General features: G+C 44.0%; 1 long non-coding RNA gene across 6 annotated transcripts in view; it reads right to left on the bottom strand.

The window, feature by feature from the left end:
• Positions 1 to 885: 885 nt before the first annotated feature.
• LOC147008868 (uncharacterized) overlaps positions 886 to 24468 on the bottom strand; it is a 109667-nt gene continuing 86084 nt past the window's right edge. For 5 of the 6 annotated variants that reach the window (XR_015053273.1, XR_015053272.1, XR_015053271.1 and 2 more), the window contains 3 exons: positions 7180 to 7255; positions 5105 to 5261; positions 886 to 3117 (listed from right to left, as the gene is read on the bottom strand). This is a non-coding gene — a long non-coding RNA (uncharacterized LOC147008868). The remainder of the gene's footprint in view (positions 3118 to 5104; positions 5262 to 7179; positions 7256 to 24468) is intronic. The other variant, XR_015053270.1, reaches the window with a different exon arrangement.

The following is a 24468-nucleotide window of genomic DNA, read 5'->3' as shown; positions in this document are numbered from 1 at the left end:
CTGAACAGGCTACCCAGAACGCGGTGATTGTTCATTGTGAAAACAAGTTTAACAGTAAGATAGGACTGTCATGGGGCTTAACATGTCTTAAAGAGTCTTTTTTAAAACCTGACATTGATCGAAGGTACAAGGGGCTGGAAGGATGGCCTGGAGGTATGCACACTCACCTCTAAGCCGTCTCGCCTGGGTTTGAATCCCGAATCAGCTATAAACTGCCATCCATGGTGTTCCACAGGGAGGGTGATTCATCAATATGTGTGCCGTCCTCGGATGGACGTTAAACTGGCTTCCCCTCTGCTGGCCTTAGTTGGGTCAATGTCAAAGATCCTACGGTGTCCTTCACGAAGAATAGTTGAGCTATCGCCGGCACCATGAACACATTCCAAATTCCTTCCTGAACTACTGCTGGAAAGGCAATGGCAAACCATCTCGGAAAACCCTTGCCAAGAAACTGCTTCACCATCATCGATGCTCTTTAACAGAGTTTGGTGCATCAGAATAAGAAGAAGGCTCATGGAGGATATTTATACTGTATACGTGCACCACATCTAGGACAAAGACATCAGTAGGTATCTGTACACTTTTACACGAATTGCAAGGACATTAGTAGGGGTTTGAACCCAGGTTCCATCCATTATGAGCCAGGTTTCAGGTTGGCACACCAACAGACCGATGGGAATCGAACAAACTTTCAGGCAACGATAGTTTGGTCGTTTCTGTTTCACGACAATTGGGGTATCAGCAACTACCTCGTATATTATATTGTAAATAGTAGGTGAGTTTATACATTACATTCGGTGTGCATGGAACCGATTGAAACTGAACCAGTTTTCCTTCATTCAGAAATGTTTCCACTAATGCGTTATTCACATAATTTTAATCAGGAACGAGGAGATACTTTTGAAGCAAGGTAAGTGGATTATACATCGGATACAGGTGCGCCGCCGGCGTGATGCACCAGAAACATTTTTAGCTGCATCATAGCCGAAGATTTTAAGAAACAGAACATGTACGAACTCTCCCTTGTTCATCAAAGACCTAACCAGTGTAAAAAATAAAAATAATATAAAGACCAAAGCCTAATCTTTTGAGCTTGCTGAGCATCCTCTCAACTGTACTGCTGGAGGAGGTTTTAACTTTTAACAGCTCAAAAATAATTCACTACAAACACAGTGAGCCAAGTATGGCAAGCCACCTGACCTACCGGTTTCATCCTTCCTGGGACTTAGTCAGGCCAAGAGACATGAATGGCATTGAGTTTATGAATTAGCAAAGTAACTTTCCTCCATTTTGAATTCTCAAAGCATTAGGACAGACTGACGGTCGGAATAGGCTCGACTGTGGACATTGATCCTGACGATGCTCCGGCAAGGACGAAACCGGTCAGTTGGTTTACAATACTTGGCGGCTCGCTGTGCTTGTGCTGATGATTTAGTGATTTTTACATGGCACGTACGAACCGAAAAGCGGGGTTCAGAAATTGGCTCCTTTTGTCTGTCTGTCTGTCCACAAACGTCAGTTTATGATCGAGTAATAACTTAGTTTCAATTGAATATTAAATTTTGAACATGAATCAGAAAACGAACCTGTAGTTTAGCAGTACAGGGTGTTCCAAAAAGACTGGGACACATTTGGTTGTTAATATATTTAGAACCCCAAATGATACAATAGCCTTTCATTTATATAATGCATAAACTCAAAGTTTTGTGCACACCATCAATACACTTCAATGTGAGCTCCGTTTGTCGCGTGCACGACATCACGGCAGTACATGAGTTCTTGCCCTGTTTGGCTCAGCATGTTTGCGTCCACCAGTGTGCACGCGGATGTGATCCGAGAATGAAGATCCTGCAGGTTTGCCACCTTGGTGTTGTAGACAACATCTTTGACAAACCCCCACAGCAAAAAAAAAAAAAATCAAGGGGGGTTACTTCTGGTGATCGTGGGGGTCAGGTGGTTGGTCAGTCTCGGCCAATCCAGCGACCTGGAAAGTTTTCATTCAGGACAGCTCGAATGACTAAGGCCCAATGAGCGGGAGCACCGTCCTGTCGAAAAATGATATCAAGATGAAGGTCTTCAATATGTGGGAAGGCGAAATCTGTGGGAAGGCGACGCACTGAGCTTTCTCCTGTGGAGTCGCCATTTCCTTTCACAATAAACCACGAGAGCTGAAATATAGAAAACTTTATGAGTTTCTGTATCATATAAACCAAAGGGTCCGGGTCATTTTACTGTACTTTGGCTCTGAATATGTCCCGATCACACGTGCACAGAGAGGAGAGAGATAATACTTTTTACTCTCTTTGCCTATCTGGCAGTCAAACAAAATTGAAAATCATTCCAAACAGGAAACTTACTGTTTTTAAGGACTTCATAAAGGACACAAACAACAGGCACGAATAACGAATGTAATGTGTTAGATATGGTGGTGTAAAAGGCACCGCCTCAATGGCGGGAAACTTCCGAAAAACGTCTTTTTCTAAAACTTTTTAAATCTTCATTTTATTTCAATTGAATTATATACTTGAATAATGTAGAACACAAATCGACTTTATTGGCACTTTCACAACACTTCCGTTTCGCAGTACTTGGACAAAACATCACGGTATTTCATGTTAAAACCTCCTCTTGCAATACAACCAAGAGACCACTCGGCAGATCGAAAGAGCAAGTTTAGGTCTATTTTCAGGCCGGTGAGTCTTTGCTGATTCATGTTTCCATTTGTAAAACAGCTAGAGTTAATTAATGGGAGTAATTAGCCACAACTGCCTTCCTGGGTGAGAGATATGAATGGCATTGAACTTATAAACCATCCACTTTACGTCTTTTCTTAATTTATTCCATTCAATGTCCTTGGAGGGGGGGAAGAAGAAAAAGTGTTCGCTCTCGAAGTCACATGCAAAGTTACAACCTGATCATAGATCGGAGACCGAAGATTTTCTGAGATGCTTGCGAAACATGAAAGTTGAGGCTGTCTCCATTCAGGCAGTGTCAGCAGTCAGTGGATGCACTCGAGGCATTGGCTGTGTGAAGGGCGTGCGGGTTTAGAGGTCAAAACTCTCTCTTCCAGATGATCCACAAATCACATGCGACCTTTAATCCCGGTTATAAATGTGCCTGTGATGGGGGAATCGGCAATTGGTACGTGAAGGGCAACTTGACATTTTAAACATAGAAATACAAGGAGAGGTCCACATGTGCACGTGCCCACATGCATACACACACACACACACACACACACACACACACACACACACACACACACACACACACACACACACTTCAGGATTTGACATTTCTCACAGTTAGGATATTTTTTTCTTCTAATATCACCATGGTGTTGATGTTGGACTTTCATTCGGCACCACATGGTGATTTGATTTTGCTCTCTGCATTCCGTCATTTTCTATTGCTTGATCGACGTTGACATGTATTTCGATTTTGGCTTCTGATTTTCTTATTTATGTCCTCAGTGAATATTTTGTATACAATACATCAGTTCACAGAAGAGCTGCGTGGCAGAGGGTATAATGGCAACACACCAGCAGTGTGGCAGTGTGTCATGTGGGCACCACACACAAAGGGTTAAAATAACAGGTGCCGAATGGAGAGGGAGGGAAACTACATGTGGACAAGATCAAGGATACGGATGTTGGATGAACTGAGATGTTGACACTGTCAAATTAAAGGTCCTGGAGAGAAGAGTGGGAGCTAACGTCGTGAGGAAGGCCACTCACCAAGCTGGTGATGAAAAGAACAAAAGGATGGCAGTGAGCACTTGGCCTGGATTTTGAGAGATGCACGTGGTGGGGGTTTGGAACAATGGGTACGGTTTGGATAGGCTGTGGCAGGATGGAAGGATGAAAGAGTAGAGGAAGTGAAATGAGAGGAGAGGCCACTGACTCATCTGCATTGTGAAAGCAACAGGTCTTGGACTTCGGCCTCATCTGGGCAGGTGCCAACGATGTTGAGAGCTTAATTGAATTCTGCATGAGCTTCCAAGAGAGATAAGTATGAAGCCGAGTGCACCAGGCCACTGTGGAGAAAAGTACTTCATTGAGATCCAGGCAAAGGCCGAATATACCGGGAGAAATTGAGATTAACTCAGGAAGGACTTGGCATGATGGAAGATGCCCGACTGCTGGCTGCCTTCGGACATGCGCTCTGTGCAGGAGAGGTCCAGTGAAGGATTTTCCATTGGATTGCCTTTCATGGCTACAGACACCCTTGCTAGCTTTTTGGACGTCACCCGGGCAGGTGCTTTGAATTCGTCTTGAATTGATAACAAAATGGATTATGGTACGTACATAAAATACAACTCAGTTATCTCGTCATGGAAACAACCTGTCATAGAATAGCAACTTGTAAGTGAAGACCAAATATTGCCAAATTTTGACGATGACATCTTAAAACCATGTACTGGGTGTCCCAAAAGTAGTGCGGAGATTTTGATTTTGAACATTTTGTAACTGCTAAGGCCTAACAATGTAATTATTTTTTTTCCAGATTGATTCCAGAACCATGGGCATTTACCATGAACAAATGGACAGATCAAGAACGTACCACAAATGTTGGAATGTACTTTACAAATGGAAATTCAATTGTTTAAGCACAGCTAGCCAACAGACAGATCACTCTGCACTATTTGGAGATGCTGTATATGCTTCAAAAACTTTTAAAAAACGACTCAACCAAATCTAACCAAATTTGGCATGTTACCATCACGTTCCCCAAGTGTGGTTTCTGTCTGGGGAGTATATCTGCGGGAGAAAGTTCTAGTTGGGGGGAAGAATCCAATTCGCTAAATGTAAATGTGTATCGGATAGCGCCACTCGGTGGTAGCTGGCATTCCAAATCATCATCTTATACAGGATATACCTGGTGTTGGTTTAACGGTCAAGGTGGCTGGCTGTAGATCTTGAGATCTTAAGGTCTTGAGTTTGGGCCCCTGTTTCACATTAACTAACACCAGGTGGGTTTACTCTTCTGAGGTAAGCAAAATGAGTACCAGCTTATTGGAAGCAGGGTGTAATGCATCAGTGGCACAGCCGAGCTCCCAGCAATGATGCAACCAGCATCCGCAAGAGGAATACCAAATGATTACCTTGTACAGGTGTCCCAAAAGTAGTGTAGTGATCTGTCCGTAGGCTCGCTGCACTTGAACAATTTGATTTCCCTTTGTAAAGTACATTCCATCATTTGCGGCACGTTCTTGATCTGTCCATCCATTCATGGTAAATCTCCAGGGTTAGAGAATAGATCTGGAAAAAAAAATCATTGTTAGGCATTAGCATGAACAAAATATTCATAAATCAAAATCACTGCACTAATCCTGGGATGAACTGTATTTTCTCCCCACTTGGGGAATTTGGTACTATTCTTACTACAAGAGGCAGCTACCCTTGACATGAGATGTTCATACAAAAATATGACTGAACATGCACAAGATACCAATGTGCCTCCATTATTCTCCGGTGACTCTGACCCTTGGAAAAGCAATCGTACATGACGTGGAGGACGCTCGTGCTATGACAGGGTTAATTAATCAGAGTAGATTGTGGTTAATCCACTTTGTTATAATGTTGTCAAATGCCTGCTGTTCATTTAACTTGCTTATGTTTCTTCGGTATGTCCTGACTTGAATATTATCATCCTCTTTCTCTTATTTGCATTTGCCAATTTTGGGTTGGTGCTGCCTCTTCCAATTTGGTCTGGCGAGATCTGAAAACGTTGACCTATCCTAAACAATTACAAACCCACTTGACTCCTGCACTACTGTTCCTTTTGAGTGGTGAACCTCTTCGAGACATGCTTTCGCTTTATATCCGAATCTCTGCAGAGCATGTATTCTCCATGCCTATGTCCTTCCGGCGCCAAATAAATCACATATCGGATGCTTCTCAATGCCGCCATGTAATGGAGACTGAACGCTTCACCGCACCATGAACTTTGAACAAGACACACGGTCTCTTAGCACTGAGACAAAACTTTGACATTGAAATTCCACAAGGGAGTGAGTGAGAGAGTAAGAGAGAGGAGAGAGAGAGAGAGAGAGAGAGAGAGAGAGAGAGAGAGAGAGAGAGAGAGAGAGAGAGAGAGAGAGAGAGAGAGAGAGAGAGAGAGAGAGAGAGAGAGAGAGAGAGAGAGAGAGAGAGGTGAAGAGTGAAAGAAGAGAGGAGAGAGAGAGAGAGAGAGGAGAGAGAGAGAGAGAGAGTAAAAGTGTGAGAGAGAAGAGAAGAGAGGAGACAGAAGCAGAGACAATAACAGAGACAGAGACAGAAACAGGAAAGAGTGACTGTTTATGCCATTTGTTATAAAAAATATAAAAGGGGTGTACAGGGTCAGTGATTCAATAATTTCAGTAATTCAGAACACACTGGTAATAAAGGAGGAAGGAAAAAAAGGTCAACAATTCATGGGAGGGGAGAAAGGAAAATCATTAAGGAGCCGTCAAGTTTACAGATGGCATCTTTAAGTGCCATTTTCCTCAAAAAGTGGTAAATTATTGTTCATTTTATTAAAACAATGTTCAAGTTTTAATCTTGCACTCACAAGAGCTGTAAAACTAAGTAATACATTGTGAGAGGTAACAGCAGCATTCTCCATTTTTGCCTTCCTGGACTTGTAAATTGCAAACTTAGTTTGGCCAATTATAAAATTTGCAAAAACTACTTTCTCAAAGGAAGAGGGGCCAGTAAGACCAATGATAAAAACATTGTGATTAAATGGAAAGTTAAGTTTATTACAAATTTATTGGAGAACATTAAAGAGAGTTTTCAGGCATCTACATTTGAGGTATACAAGAGGTAACGTTTCAAATCGACACACAGAAAGGGCAAAGGTTATAATTAGAGTCAGACCATGGAAAACATTACGGGGTAAAGCCCAGTGAACTCATTTCCTTTGGATATCTGCAACATATTTTGGGGTAGGGAGGGAAATAACCCTTTCCAGTTGGGTTGGGTGGGTGGTGTTGGAGATTCTACCTCAATGTGTTGACAAATCAATGTGTTGAAGGTTCATCACAAAGAGTTATCAGTCTGCCTGCAGTCTGTAGTTGGCAGTGTACAAGCAGTTCCCATAATAAGGCCTCGTCACCATATTGGAGTTGCGAGACGAAACAGTCGGAAACACGGAAACATATAATCCAGCTACGAATGTCAATGAGACCATGTCCACCTTTAATAAGCAGCAGGTAAGTCACGGCAGGTTGTAATCAATGCTTCCCATTCCAGAAGACGTCGATTATGTTTCTCTGAAAAAGGTTAAGAGGTTGTCAGGAGGTTGCAAGCATATCATCTTATGCCAAAGCATGGAGGCAATCAGGTTATTGATTACAAGGGTTCTTCATGAGAGGAGAGTTGACAAAGGAGTTCTTTCCAATGGGTTAGTTTTTGCGTTACCCCGTCTAGTAGTCTTTCCAGGTTCTGCAGCTCAAAGGTATTATCACCCAGAAAAATTCCAAGGTGTTTAACTCCATTTTGATGCCAGTTCAACCCTCCTGGTAAGGTTATTAGTGGGCAGGCTTCAGGCCTAGCCCAAATGGCATTACTCTTTCCCCAGTTCACCTGGCCAGAACAAGCTTGACGATATGTCTCCAATGCTCCAGCTATTATAGTCGCGTCAGCATTGTTATTTTCAAAAATACAGATATTTTAAGTGGTGTAGAGAGGAAAGATCCAGTAAAGCCAGAAAGGTGAGTACATAATTTAAGTAGAAGAGGTTCAATGGCAAGAGAATACAGAAATCCAGATAAAGGGCAACCCTTTCATGCACCCTGTTGTATAGCAATGGGAGAGCACTTGGTTGAATTTGAGGACACTAGATATGTTACAGGATAAAAGTTTAATGCAAGATATAAAAATAGAACCAAAGCCAAAGCTTTCGAAGATTCTAAAAACATAGGTATGATCGATATAGTCAAAGGCTTTTCCTTGGTCAAAAAACAACCAGGTCAACATTCTTATTAAAATTATTACAAAACCGAAGTGTCACGGATTAAATAAAAAACAATCAAAAATAGCACATCCAGGAATACAAAAAAACTGGTGCTCTCCGAATAAAAGGTTCATAACGTTTTTTAAATTACAAGATAAAACTTTGGCTAAAATTTTATAATCTGAACATAGAAGAGAGATAGGAGGCCAGTTTTCAAACAATTGAGAATCTCCTTTTCTTGGAATTAAGGAGGTGACTGCTCTCCAACAGCTCTGTGGTAGTTGCCCATCCATTAAACTTTCATTGAAAACATGTAATAGGTGGGGACCAAGAAAGTTCCAGAAGTACTGGAAAAATTATATCGTCAGCCCATCAAGTCCAGGGGCTTTGTCATGTTCCAGGGTGTTGAGGGCAACAGTAAGGTCACACAGGGAAAGGGGGGTTTCCAGACATTTCCATTGTTATGCTAAGGTTAGGAGGGAGGAGACAAGTTCAGATATAGTGTGGACTGTGTCCAATATGGGGATCGGCGGAGTGCTCGTCACACTACACGTTTATATATATATTGTGACGTTCACGGGACTTGAACAGTCCCGCCAACATAGAATGAGCCGAAACGATGGAGGCGGTTTATTTATTTATAACCCAAACATGGCGGTTCTAATCGCTCTACCGCAAACGGGACGAGGAAGGTGGCACGAGTCGCTTTTCACTGAGTTGATAACGTTTATTCCTCTAACCAAAAATAACAAGACTCGGCAAGAAGAGGGATCCGGGGCGATTCGACGGGATGGTGTGGGATCGGGCGTGGGGAAAAAAACAGACAATTCCAATGAAAAGGCAAATCTCAAACCCTCTAAGGCACCAGGTACACACACACACACACACACACACACACACACACACACACACACACACACACACACACACACACACACACACACACACACACACAACGCAGCTATTCCTGGTGGTCAGGATGGACCGTGGTGTGGACGCAACAGTCCTTGGATTGGCGTTGGACGAGCTGGCCTTGCTCTCGTCAGGGGGGCAGGAGAAACCGTGGTGCTGTCGACCTCCTGGTCTTGGCCCAAGTCCGCTCACAGCCGCCAGGGAACCAGCTCCGGCGCCAAACCGCGAGCAGGAGAGGGAGGCAGGTCCGCCCGCCGTTCGACCCCGTACTCCGAGCCAGCAGAACCCCAGAGCCAACCAAGGTGAGGCACGAGGCTCAGCAAGGCTACAAGACACGATGAAACCAGGGCCGAATCAGCGCAACAACACAGCACGCTCCCAGCACAACAACCTCCACCCCCCAAAAAATGGTCTTTCTGTCCCGATCTTCTTCCTCTTCCTTTTCGACCCCGAACAGAACCTTTTTATCCTCCCGTCCTCGTCACTTCCAATCGAGCCGTTTTATTGGCCCTGCGCCGTCGCCTTCCGCCAATCGTGATCACGGGGCGGAGCCATCCGCAGCACTGTCCTGTGACGTCACGGCCAGCCTCCAGGGACGACTAAAAGGGGTTTACGCAGACACACTTACCCTATCCCGTGTCCCTATCTAATTACGTGACAATTATCATTTCCCCCTTGAAGAAATGGACATTTACTAGACAACTTATCACCACTGAATTGCTACTTATTACATCGAGATCCTGGTACACTCGAACAGCATGACATACCTAATTAAACATCCTAATTACCCTTTGAATGCATACCCCCCCTCAAACGTAACTATATATATATATATATATATATATATATATATATATATATATATATATATATATATATATATATATATATATATATATATATATATATATATATATATATATATATACATATATATATACATATATATATATATATATATATATATATATGTATATATATATATATATATATATATATATATATATATATATATATATATATATATATATATATATATATATATATATATATATATATATATATATATATATACACATGCCTGGTGTTGGCTTAATGGTTAGGGTAGTGGGCTTGGGATCCTAGGGTCCTGAGTTCAAATCCCGCTCAGCTGTTTAATTAACACCTGGTGGGGTTGACTCTGCATGTCATCCTTCCGAGGTCGGCAAAATGAGTGCCAGCATGCTGGTATACTGTGTCGGAGTGGGACCCGTCCAGGATTGTTCCCAATAGCCAAGGAGACTGCTTCGGCGGCACCAACGCTCTGCACAGAGTATGTTCCTAATGGATGGATGGATATACACACACATATATGTACTAGTTGAGGTACCTGGCATTGCCTGGGATATATTTCACATTATTTCCACAGTTGAAGACAAAAGGCTGAATTAGATTCATTGTTTTTTTTTCTGAAGAGATTGTCATTCTTGCAATGATTCTGTTGCTCTGCTAGCAGGTGAACTTTCTCGGACAGATTCAAGACGTGATTGTCTTTATTGTGAGCTTTCCTGCTCCTGGGCTTCTGTTTTTTTCCCTCTGGCTGCTGATATAGATCTGCCCAAATTTGCCCGTTTCTTTGGTGGCGTGGTAAAGTTGTTGGGATTTTCGAAAACTGCAAAAAAACATTGCTACATTCACTCCCTGGAACAACCATTACGTACATGATGGGACCTGATGTGGCAGAAAATTAAGGGACCGATTTTCGGGAAAAATGCACCAAAACCTAGAATTGCGCCGTCGAACATTTGGTCACGTTGCAGGTACAGTCAAATGCAGTGTTGTTGCAGATCCCTTGCACTACGTACTCATTTTTTGGTCGCTCAAGGTCAAACAGTTTGTGCTTGCATAAAGGACAGACAAACAGACAGGCCAAAATATATTGTTGCGGCCACGGGTACCGAGACACCAGCTTGTCACTCAGCGGGATTAATCCCCGGTTGTTCTCGGAAGAGCCGGACCTGGGGCCACCGCTCACAATTAACGTTGTGGTACGGTGGGTTGTTTTAGAACCACGAACGCCACCCAGTTAACCACGAGTTCCAGTGTCCACCGACGAATTATTCCGTTTAACTAGAGGTCACGTGGTTACCTGAGCGGGGAGCGTGCCCTCGGCAAAGCACCAATATTATCTGATTAGATTTTAATTTGGGCGGCTGAGCGTTTTATCCGCTGGTGCGTGTCGACTATTTTTGGTCAAATCTTTGCTAATTACCTCCCTGTCTATCTAGATTCGGACAATGTTAGACCAATGGAAGGAAAGGACAAACACGGACAGGTTGGAAGTCAACAAATGATTTATTAATAATAAAATAAATAAAAAAAAGAACTTTTTATTTTCTGAGGTAAATAAATGAAAAAATTCCAAAGCAATCAAAATGAATAATTACTCGGTCAAAATCAATCAAAATGACAGGAAAGAGACAGAGAGCAGATGCTTATCGGGGGTTGAATAACTTACAACTAAACACAGACAAGGGTACCCAGCAGATCATTCAGGGGGAAGGGGGGGGAAGAGTCGTCTCGCTCATGAGTGTATAGTCGTCCGTGAAGTGAAAACGTCCTGAAATGTGTGCATGCGTGTCCCGGCCGTCCCCAGCACCTAGCCTTGACGTGCACCTCTCGCCAACAGACTTGGACACCAGGCGAAATCTGGGGGGGGGGGCACTGAGATCATCTGTCGCGGGTTTAGACCCTGGTGCTGAGACACGGGCAGCTCCTCACACTTCACGAAACTGGTGATGTCCAGTCACCCACATGGTCCGTTGGTGACTGACCCGCGTCTCTCTCAATGTGACCGAACCGTGCCTCACTCGTCGGCGCTGCTTATACCCACACGCTCGCTTGCTCAAGCACTAGTAAGGACGAATTGTGTCATTGTTGATGCTGGTCAGACACCCACATGCTCACTCGCTCGCTTCCTCACTTGAGCGCTCGCACGCTTTCTCGCTTGCACGCTCGCATGCTTCCTCGCTTGCACATTTCCTCTCTGGTTCGCTTCTTCCCTCACGCGCTTCAACTCTTGCTTTCTTTTTTTCTCACTTGCTCACTTCTCTTCTTGCGCGCTTCCTCTCTCGCTTTCTTTCTCCTGCTTTTACGGACCTCCAATTCTTTTTATATATGCGGACCGTCTGCGCAGGCGCAGAGTCCCCACAAGCTCACGCCGCCCCACTTGCGCACCATTACCATGACAACCAGAGCACTCCAAAAAAAAAGGCGGGCACCAGCGCTCGCGAAATAAATGTGTGTAAACGTGTCTGTCGTAAAGAAAAAAAAGCTTCCCTTAAGAGAGGGGATCTATTCTTTACCCTTCTCAACGCATCACATTTAAGATCCCACTAAACATGGGGATGGGGCTAATCTGAACATGGATTTAAGGAAATAACTGTCTGAGGACCAGGATGTGTGGATGCCTTCATCAGACCGGATTCTGAAATCCGTAACAACATATAAGACAACTAAAAATCGGAAGGTGAAGACACATTTACAGAAGGTACATAGAGTAAAAGCACACCGAGTCAAAGAATAATAAAATTCTTTTTTTTAGTGATCAAGTCACATAAACCAGATACACAAAATGAGAAAATATCTTGCTCTGCATCATCTCTCATCACCTTATGCTTAGATTCTGAGAGCAACTATCTGATCTGGAGGCTCTCGATGAAGGTTCATGAGGCCATGGGATGGTTATAATCCAAAGGAAGTCCTACACTCTACAAACACAGGCTAACTATAGGAATTGGGCCATGGTGCTGGGCTAAAGGTATACTCTTCACAAAAGACAACGTGGCATAAACAAATCAACATTATACAGGGTCCAACCAAAAGTCATGAGTAAATTTGCATTGTAAATAGTGCTGAAGGCAATGTAATAACTGTTTGTTCTTCTGTTGCAGGTTAATCTTAAGGGTTGAATTTATCGTGGATAAGTGGACACTTCAGCAGAGGGCACTGATTGTGGAGCTGTACTTCCGAAACGGTTGCAGTGTTGTGTGTGTGCATAGCACGAATTATGAAGAGCACATGGCGTGAGAATAGCACCAACAGACAAAGCCATGAGGAGGTGGGTGACAGCATTCCAACAGACTGGTTCAGTGACAGATGCGAAAAGGTCAGGTCGTCCGAGGTCAGTGAGAACTGCAGCGAACATTGTGGTTGTCCAGGAAGACATCGTGCGCTCCCCAAAGAAATTGTGTAAACGGCGACCCCATGAACTGTATATTTCTGAGAGTTCACTGTGTCAGATTATGAAAAAGGACAATGGACTACCTGAATTATTTATGGCTACCTGAAGGACAGCGTATACCCACCAAAACCCATGACCTAAGAGGAACTAAAGGACAATATTCGTAATGAAATCCTTAACATTCAGTTGGAAACAATGGCATCAGTGATGGCATGTGTTGTGCTGCAGGCAAAATTTGGGGTGGATGCTGGTGGTGGTCACTTACTGGATGTGATTTTCATGAAAGAAATTGAGAACAATCTCCAAAGTGTGTTCTTTCATTTCCATGTGATTTATTCAGGACAACACACTTCTTGTTTCCTACATCACTGTTTGAAATACTGTCACGACTTTTGGCGAACACTGTACAAATGTGACATTACAGATGGGACAGGTGGTTCAATAGGTATTCCCTTCGTTGTTGTTCTCCTCCACTTCCCTTTTATAAGGGGTGAGGTCCAATGGCACCAACGTTCTACCCTGCCTTGACCATGATACTCCTCCAGCTCCCTCTGTCCTCAGCCAACTCTCTCCACTCTACAACCACCCCTACATGATGGATATCCTTCCTCACACAATCCTCCCATCTCAACCGCGGTCTACCTCTTTTCGTCCTACCTTTGTCCCTCAACTTATCTGCTCTCTTTTCCATTCCCTCTTCCACCATCCACACCAAGTGTCCAGCCCACCTCAGCTAGCATTTCACCAACCTCCCCATCGAGCTCATCTGCACACCAATCTCCACCCTCGGTTCATCCATCTTCCTTCTATCCACCCTCTTCACTCCTGCAATTCTCCTAACCCAGTTGTTCTTGCAAACCTGCAGCCTCTGTTGTTGTCTCTCTGTCAGTGCCACCATCTCCAGGCCATAAAGCTAGGCCGGTATTACACACGACATCAGAACCTTCCCTTTCAATTTTCTTGATATTTTTCTGTCTACCATTACTCCCTACACCCTCCTCCATGCACTCGCACCCACCTGAATCCTTCTCTGCCTCGGACTTACCATCCCCGATCACTGTTCGTCCCAGATACACAAACTTATTTTCCTGCCTGATCTCCTTCCCCTCTAACGTGATATTAATTTATTTTCTCTGCTGCCCGACCCACATCACTTCGGACTCCTCCATACTCATCTTCAGCCCATGCTTCCCAAATTCCTCCTTCCACTCCCACAGTACTTCCTGCATTTCCCACCCACTGTCCACCACAACAGCCAGATTGTCCGCATACAACATCCTCCCCATACCTCCCCTCAAGCTCACCTTCCTGCTCACCAGCTACATCACCATGATAAACATGAGCGGGCTGAGAGCGCTTCCCTATTCCCTTCATAAGGAATCAAACTCAAAGGCAGGTGGGAAATATAAACTAACCAGAAATGTGTGTTAAAATGATTGCAGTGAGACATAAAATAAAAGTGAGACATAAAATGTTAAAGAGTAATGATGGGGAAAAAAATGAACAGAAAGATATGACTCGAAAATGACAACAAATTTACACGTGATTTGTTGCTGGCCAACTAAATGGAGGACAAGCAGCAGGAAGTGGATTTCTCTGACACAGAGATTGGCAAGGACAATAAAATTGTTCACTTTTCCTTTCACGCCGTTTGAAATGCAGTCAAATGTTTATGACACGTGCAACATTAATGGATGGTACATGGTGGTCCGCATGCTTTGCTGCCTATCTCCCGCTAGCAAATTACATTTAGTGTTGTTGGTTGTGTTGACACAATTAGGTGACATGATGTGTTGCAAAGACCTTTGTCAGTTGTTAAATTACTGAGGATAGTTTGTGTTGTTATCTCTGTATGCGGGTTTCAGAAGGTAGAACGGAGCCCTCCCAGGTCTCAAAGTATGCAACTCCATGTGTGTGTGTGTGTGCGTGTGTGTGTGTGTGTGTGTGTGTGTGTGTGTGTGTGTGTGTATGTGTGTTGCTGTTGTTGGCTGCTATCTCCACACTGTTTTGGCTTCAGGAGGTGGAAGGGAGACCGACCAGGTCTCGACGTATCCACCTCCCACGGCATCTGAAAGAGTAGATAAACTATTGCCGGCACCAAGACTGGTGTTGGCTTAACGGTTAAGGAGGCTGACTTAATACCTTAGGGTCTTGATGTTCGAGCCCCTGTCATGCCGACAAACAACACCAGGTGGGTTGACTCATCCTGTCATCCTTCTGAGGTGAGCAAAATGAGTACCAGCTTATTGGTAACAGGGTGACTGCATCAGCGCCACAGCCGTGCCCTCAGCCAATGATGCTACTCACAGTCTTGTGCTGCACACGAAAATGAGGATGAAGAGTGCCAACCACAAGCTATGCCTTTCCTCGATACACATTGGACCATTACACTTTGACACAATCTCAGTCATTATTATCTTTGGCCCTGATGTTTGATATTTTGAAGGCATTGCTTCTGTTGAAGAGACGCATTAATGAGAGAAAAACTTGAAACGATGGAGGATGCCCAGTCTGTAGCTGGTTTTGGAGGCCAGCTTTGCTTTACGGTTAGCCCAGGAAGGTCTTGGTTAATGTTGAGGCCTTTAGGCTCAAGAGGTTCAACCTCTTCCAGAGGCAAATGATGGAAATGGATAAGTGTGATGGACAACCTGAGACTGAAATTTTGTGGAATTACAGGTCATTTTCCATTTATCAGACCAGTGTCAAATATCCCAGATAAGGAGAGAGCGAGAGAGACAGACAGACAGACAGACAGCTAGTGATGGGGTTACCAGATGGAAGAATCTTCAAAAAGGAGAAGAGGACTTTTCAAAGCATTGGAGAGTTATTTTTTATGTTGATGAGGAACAAGATTGAGCCCAAGACACAGTTTTGGGGCATTGCGGCCTCCACTTGGAGATGAGAGGAGAGTAGAGGATTCCACTGAAAGCAACACATTGATTGTGTGAATGGAGGACGTCAGAAATGCAGGAATGAAGGCGGCCTTCTATGCCACAGGTGCAGAGCTTGGCAAGCAAAGCGCGATGCCAGACTGTTCCCAATACCTGATATATGTCTTGGGAAGGGAGTCCTGACATCTTGATTGAGAATTAGGGCCTCGGACGATTGCTGACAGAGGAGCAGCAACATATGCAAAGCTGATTGACCTGGAGAGAATCCAAACTGATAGTCAGAGACCGACCAGACTGTTTGAAAACAAGAAAGACTTGACGTCAGCAGCAATGATGGATTTCATGAGTTCGCCTGTAATTGTAAACAATCTCAATGGTCTAAAGTTGAGATAATATGTTTTACCAACCTTTTTGTGGATGGCAGTGAAGTTTACCTACTTCCAGGCAGATGGCAGACATCCAAAGGAGGTGCAACCAGGGGAGAAGCAAGAGCAGCAGAGTATGGGCGTTGAGTCCATATGGGCCCGTCCCTGACACGTGGTCATGGCTGGACAGCTTAGAAGGCCCCAAAGTCCAGTAGAATGGGTGAGAGGGAGTAAGATGGGGGACAGAGTAGGATGTGTTTGAAAAAGTGAGATTTCGAGGCAAATACTGAGTTCAAACATTCTGCTTTATCTTGAGCAGAGTCTGCAATGACGTCATGTCGTGAATAGTTCATAAAATCCAGCGTTTATATTGTCCATCATTGCATGCAGACCTACACTAGAATCCAAAGAGACCAGTATCCCGATGTATTTCCCTCTCAAATGTTCCTTGGTACACAGTATAAAGTTTTAAAAAGAGCAAACAAGCAATTAAATAAACGGGAAATTTGAGGGGAAACTTTTGCAACAACTATTATCTTACAAATGCATATACAACTAGAGGGGGAGCACTCGGTGGAGTGCAAAACCTCCGCCGCCAATACTGCTGGGTCACTTAAGTGAACCTGATATCCTCTTCATTGTAGGTCAAAACGGATCAGACTCTACTGAACCACGATTGAATAAACTAAACTAGATTGACGCGCATGTAGAAATGGCAAAAAAGTATAATCGAAATTTTTTTGAAAAAAAAGGTGCAAAATTTCTGTTTTTTTTTCCTCTAACAAATTTTTTGGGGGGGATTGGAAATCACTTACAACATGGAGAAATGCAAAAAAAAAAAATTCAAATAATTTTCAAACAAAATCGAAATTTTTTTGAAAAAAAGTTGCAAAATTTTGTTTTTTTTCCTCTAACAATTTTTTTTTTGTTGGAAATCACTGAAAACATGTAGAAATGCAAAAACAAAAATTCAAATATTTTTTCAAAATGGCCGCCATATTGGACTTTGGACAAAGTCCAAAATCTAATGGCATGATCTTTGGACCATACCTAACCCCCCCACCAAGTTTCGTCGAAATCCGTCAGGAGTTTTTTCCGTAATACTGTTCACAAACAAACAAACAAACAAACAGACAGGGGTGAAAACAGTAACCTCCGTCCATCATCGATTTATTACATACGCAAATAATAGAGGGACTGTTTGTTAACTTCCACCACCCTGTCTGCACCATGTGAACACTGGCACCACACCACCACACCCATCGTAGGTATTCAATGAATAGATGGCCCCCAACCATGACCGACCATGTGAATACAGTATCTGTTTCTGACTTTATCGTGGAAAAAGAAAACAACGTGCATTCCACACTGGAAGCTGCTAGATTCGCAGGTTGATTCGAAAATATCCCCTGATCATCCAATACGGCGACTTTCGAAATGACGCAATGCGCTCCACCAGAATACTCATGCGCAGGAACCCCAGGAAAATGCCGTGTTTGGGGCAAAATAAAGTATTTTCATGTGTACGAGATGAGGATTGTTATTTGCAATGGCCCACAAAGCTTATTTACTGTTATTATTATTTATTTATTTTTGTATACCTTGTCGAGGCTCGTATGAGAGCTAACACACAACGCACAAGCAAGGGGGGCTTGAGACAAGAGGGGAGGGAGTGGGAAGGACAAAACAGTGGGGAACATGGGGAATACAAGATGGGCATTACAGGGATTTTCAGGAAGGAAAGCAGGAAGGAGGTGGGTTTGGGGTGGATTAACAGAGGTAGAAAAGATCGAGGGTTTGGATGGGGGAAGATAAGAGGTGGTGGTGAACAGCTGTTTTGAAGATCTGGAGGGAAGAATGAGATTGAACAGAATGAGGGAGTTTATTCCAAAGGCGGGAAGAAAGAGAAATGAAAGGGTGAAGGTGAGCAGTGATTCCTGATTTTGGTAGTTTTACGAGAAGGGGGTCGTTGGCAGACCTTGAGCGCCCTGCGGAAATATGGTGGGGACAAATCGCAGACACAGCAGGGGGGGGGGGAGACCGGAAAGGAGACGGTAGAGAAGAAAGAGATCACCGACCTGCTGGTGGTGAGAGAGTGAGAGGGCCAAAGACTCAGACTCATCGTGGGAGATGCCAATGATCCGAAATGCCTTGGTTTCCACAGCGTGAAGCCGAGAAAGGTGGGAGGCAGGAGCACCAGCCCAGAGGGGAGGGCAATACTCCATCAGGCTGCGAATGAAAGCTTTGTATGTGGTCAGGAGCTCAGGTGGGCAGAGGAAGGACTTTGCATGAAAGAGGATTTCTAAAAGAAGCCAAAAATATTTGGAAAAGTACATGAGAGGAAAGGATATGCATCTGCACAACAAAAGACTTGGATAACTTTCTGAGTTCGCTGAATGGAAAGCTGCTCGTACAGCAAACTCCCGACTTTGTGGGCCGGTGCAAGGCCCGAGTGGACCGGCATTTGCTTTCCAAGCCCCCAATGGCTGACCACCGGATCGATAGTTGAACTGACTGTGTATCTGGTTTGGGTGCTTCAGAACACCAATGGGAAGGACATATGTGAGTCTTGTGAATGTACAGGGTAAGTTTAAAATGATGATATTTACTATTGATCATGTGGAGGGATTGGGGGCGGCAGGGTGTGAGCTATCAGAGTTGTGAGTGCCGTTATAAATATATCGTTTGTGCGGTTCTGGGACCATGAGATAAATTATACGAGATTTTGCATCTATTGCTAAAAGGAGAAGTGTGTGTGTGTGTCTGTGTCTGTGTGTGTTGTCATATCTACTGCTGACGCTAGCTTGTATTAACACAAGATGGTTGAACTTGACACCTCTCATCCACGGATATTCCTCGTATCTATTTCCTATATTTCCGTGGCTCTGTTTTGCATTCAGGAACAGAACAATTATGGTTAACCATCTTGAAAATGCCATTCGTTTATAGAAATGCTGAAAATAATGTTTAAAGGATGATTTGAATTACAGATTTCCAACCAGCAACGGCAGGTTAAAAGAGCCCGGCGAGCCGAACCAAGTCAGTGTAAACACACACAAACACAGTGCATGCGCAAAAGGCCTCGTTTAGCATCCATACGTCATTTTGAAAGTCCCTTATTGGTTGTATTCCTCTTCCAAATAATAATCATCATTATCATCAAAGAAACTGATCTTTACAGAGCGTCAGTGCTGTAGATGCAGTCTCTTGGCGAGGGTTGTTGCTATTGCTTTACGAGCAATCAGTCAACACAACAATTTGTAATGTGTTTATGGTGTGGCGATAGCTTGTCTACTCTTTGCACAGGACACCTTGTGGGATACTTAATGTCCACCAAGTAATGTCGGCAGATGGGACGCCCAGTGGAATGTCCATCCAAGGGACGGCACACACACACTGATGAATCACCCTGCTTGGGAAACACCACGATGGCGGTTTATAGCTCAGTCGGGATTCAAACCCAGGCGACACAGCTTAAAGGCCAGTGCAAAGACCTCTAGTCTCAGCTCTCCTGCAAATGATGATGATGATGATGATGATGATGATGATGATGATGATGATGATGATGATGATGATGATAGCCCAACTCTGCCACATTAAAGCTGTTTTTTCACTGACGTAGTGACAAAAGGCAAATGGACACTGATCTTTCAGCCTATTTTTTCTTTGCATCATTTACTTTTTGCGAGAAAGCCAATCCACAACTGGATATTCGCCAAGACCAACCCCATTGGTATTCTGCATGTTCCATGTGTACAAGATTTTACACCCTCAGTAAATGGGGGTAATTACCCAGAAGAGTGTGGAAAGTGGAATAAAGACTTTCCAAAAGTCACTGAGACGTTCAAAGCCTCAGAACAACTTGAAAAATACTTCCAACTTATTATGTTAACCGTGAACAACATTATGGAGAAAACTTCTGCACGGATCTTGTTGACCTTTTTCCAGGTGGAATTAAGGACGCTGTGAACTCGTAGTTTAATGTGTAGAGGACCATTTATGTTGGACATACACCAAAATGGAGACATTTTGGATGTCAGGCACTCCTTCGCTGTGCATTTGACCTCCACTATCCCACACCCACTATCCTCCAACTTACATCCTTTGATTCCTCCTCTCGACCACATCTCACAAGAAAACACAGAGAAAAGAGGATGCCGCTCGGCACATCAAGCCCATGCCATCTCCTGTCTAGATTATTTAATCTCTTTCACCACCCCATCTCTCTCTCTCTCTCTCTCTCTCTCTCTCTCTCTCTCTCTCTCTCTCTCTCTCTCTCTCTCTCTCTCTCTCTCTCTCTCTCTCTCTCTCTCTCTCTCTCTCTCTCTGCACCTCATTTCCTCATTTTTTTTCTCTCCTCCACAAGAAGAGAGAGGTGATGGAAGGTATGACTTAAACTATGGTAGTGGGACAACTCTTGGACACAATAAGAAAGTAATGAACGAACAGGAAAAGAGAGAGAGAGAGAGAGAGAGAGAGAGAGAGAGAGAGAGAGAGAGAGAGAGAGAGAGAGAGAGAGAGAGAGAGAGAGAGAGAGAGAGAGAAAAGCAAAGAGAGAGAGAGAGAGAGAGAGAGAGAGAGAGAGAGAGATACAGAGAGAGAGAGAGAGAGAGAGATACAGACAGAGAGAGATAGAGAGAGAGAGAGAGAGAGAGAGAGAGAGAGAGAGAGAGAGAGAGAGAGAGAGAGGAACTTGCAAGTAAAAGGTTGGGTTAGAAAGGGTTAATGGGGATAATAAAGATTGTGGGTAAAGATGGGGGATGATGAGATGGTAGTTCAGCCATGGATGGGTCCTGCTTGAAGTCCTGGAGAGAAGAGTGGGATAGCACAGTCTCTGATCCACATAGGGCAGAAACGAGGACAAAAAGATATGAGGTGTGCAGTCAACCTGGAGTTTGAAAGTTAAACATTTTGGGGATTACTGGAAGAATGTGAACATCCTGCAGATACTTGGGAGGGTCGGAGGACTAAGGGAGCTAAACCACATGAGAGGTGATAAAAAAAGGAAACACCACCGACCTGTCTGCGATGTAAGAGCAGCAGACCTTGTGCTTCGGTCTCATCGATAGAGATTCAAATAATTTGAGAGCTTGAGATTCCAACAGAATGCAGGATAGACAGATGTAATGCTGGAGCACCAGCCCATAGGGGAGAGCAAAACTCCATTGAGCAATGCACAACATCCTTGCAGGCTGTGAGTAGTTCTGATTTTCCAAGGACAGACCTCGAACCCTCGTTCCCCACTTCCACCCCCCGCTATTATATATATATATATATATATATATATATATATATATATATATATATATATATATATATATATATATATATATATATATGATTTACACTCCTTTAATAATGTGTTCATTCGGTACAGCTTCGCCGAATGAATCCCTGGAGTAAATAAAGGAAGTTGAAAGAAAAGTAGAATGTGTATGATGGGAAAACAAATGGAATTGGTAAATTACAGAGGTGGGGGGAGAACGATGGAAACATCTAATGCAGAAGAGTTGAGTGTGGACTATGTGACCTATCGACGTTTCACTGATTTTCAGAAAGGCAGGAAAATTTCCCACGTGATTTGGAATTCAACAGGGCAGGCAAAAACAAAACTTGCCATGATTTAGTTGGCGCTCGATGATTGATGATGATGCCTTCCATTTTATACATCCCTGCGGATTTCAACAAAGCCTTTCCTGGATGGCTTGGGTGGTGATGTGGTGGCAGAATAGCCAGCATCCCCGCAGATACACACTTCACCAGTTTGCTTATTTAATGAGTGCAACCATTTTGTTGCATGTGGAAAGATGGTCCCAAAGAGCAGAGATTGGCTGCTTGAGATATCCTGTACTTGCAGAATCCAAGACGTTGTTCAATGGAAAAGTGGTGCACTCGTTTCCGTTGTTTACTACCTCTGCCACCAAAGGTGGATGGAGGTTATGTTTTCACCCCTGTTTGTCTGTCTGTTTGTCTGTTGTCAGGATATTTTGAGAATATAAGCACAGATTCGGATATATACAGGAATATATATCTGAATCACACAGGAAGAAATGATTGAATTTGGTGAAGATCTGGATGAGGATCCGACCTATCAGTGGGATACAACACGTAACCTGCTCACTGCTCAGCCTGGCAAAGGTATGAACTCCACTGTAAGTTGTTTTACTTTTCTTGCAGTGGTGAAGGAGCTAATACACACACACACACACACACACACACACACACACACACACACACACACACACACACACACACACACACACACACACACACACACGCACAAACGCACGCACGCACGCGCACACACAAACACAAACACAAACATTCTTTTTGTTGTTTTTTAAATACAATGTTGAGGCTCATATAAGAGCTAACACAGAATGTATAACAAGCGGAGCAGAAGATTCAAGAGGGGCGGGAGAGGCAAGCACAAAAAATGGGGAACAGAGACATTAGAAGATCTGTGGAAGGGAGAGGGATGGGGCGGTGAACACGGGGAATACAAGATGGACATTACAGCGACATTCGGGAAGGAAAGCAGGGAATTTGAAGGAGGGCGGTTTGGGGAGGATTAATGGGGGTAGAAAATATCATAGTTTTGGATGGGGGAAGTTAGAGAAGACATGGTGGTGAACAGCTGTTTTAAAGACATGGAGGGAAGAGTGGGATTGAAGAGTGTGTGGGAGTTTGTTCCAAAAACTGAAAAAAGAGGAATGAAAGAGTGAAGGTGAGCAGTGATTCTTGATATTGGAAGTTTTACCAGAAGGGGGTTTCGGGCAGACCTTGAGTGCCCTGTGGAAATATGTGGGGGGGGGGGGGAACAGATCACAGACAAAGCGGGGGGCGGGGGGGCGGGGGGGGGCGAGGCAGGAGAGGAGACAGTACAGGACTGAAAGAACACCAACAGGAGAGGAGACAGACAAACACACTTGGAGTCGCTCGATGATTTGACGTCGCAGACACACCAACAGTGTGAGACAGGAGAGGAGACAGTAGAATACAGAAAAACTGCGATAAACCGGTTGAAATAGGGTAAAGCTCCAGGGATCTGTGGCATCCATGCTGAACTTCTCAAGGCTATTGGAAATGCTGTACTCATGTCATTGCATGCAGTTCTGTTCTCCCAGGAACACAGGCATCATCCGAACTGATTGGAAGAGGGGCCTTGTTCTCCATCTATGGAAGGAGAAGGTTGATTGCCAGGACTGCAACAACTACCGAGCGGTGACGCTGCTCTCAGTGCCGGGAAAGGCCTTTGCTCAGATAACTCTTGATAGGGTTCGCCACCATCCGCTTGAGCAACAGCGTCCAGAGCAGTCAGACTTGAGACAAAAGAGGTCAACGATTGACCGTGTCCTTGCTCTTCGGGTCCTCCACGAATACAAACGAAAGTTTCGGCAGGGGCTGCTTGCAGCCTATGTTGATCTCTGCAAAGCGTTCGATTCAGTGAATTAGGATGTCCTCTGGATGATTCTTGGTCTTCAGGGGTGGCACCAAAACTGATCAATCTGATGTCTGAACTGTACCTGGAACTGAGAGTGCTGTGAGATGTGGTGATACCATCCCTGACTTATTTCCAGTTGTTACTGGAGTTCATCAGTGGTGTGTACTGATCCCCACACTTTTCAGCACTTGTATGGACTGGATTCTGGGGAGGATGTCAGAGAGATCAAGCTATGGTGCATCATTTGGGAGTAATAAGATCTCTGCCTTGATTTCGCAGATGATGATGTCATCTTTGTGGAGACTCTGGATATGGTTTTGGAGACCCTCGAGGTGCTGAATGAGGAGTCGGAGCCTCTGGGATTACGGGTTTCCTGGATCAAAACTAAGATCCAGTCTTTCATTGACATCTTGGATGCTGCTGTCTTGTTTGTACCTGTTTGTGGTGCGGATGTTGAGGTCATGGAGAGATTCACTTACATTGGCAGTGATATTTATGTCTCTGCTGGCTATGAGCCAGAGGTCAATTGACATCTGGGTCGGGCCATGGGAGTCATGGATTCACTGGATCATGGGGTGTCATCCTGCCGGTACCTGCACAGGAGGACGAAAGTCCAAGTCTTCAGGTCCTTGGTGCTTCCAGTCTTGCTCTATGGACGTAAGACTTTGAATCAAACCAGGGATCTGAGACAGAGAC

The sequence above is a fragment of the Eptatretus burgeri genome, chromosome 18, assembly GCF_056783735.1.
Source record: "Eptatretus burgeri isolate ZD-2024b chromosome 18, Ebu_testis_v1, whole genome shotgun sequence".
Classification (NCBI taxonomy): Eukaryota; Metazoa; Chordata; class Myxini; order Myxiniformes; family Myxinidae; genus Eptatretus; species Eptatretus burgeri.
The sequence above is the reverse complement of the archived record's forward strand: the minus strand, read 5'-3'. Positions and strand labels throughout refer to the sequence as shown.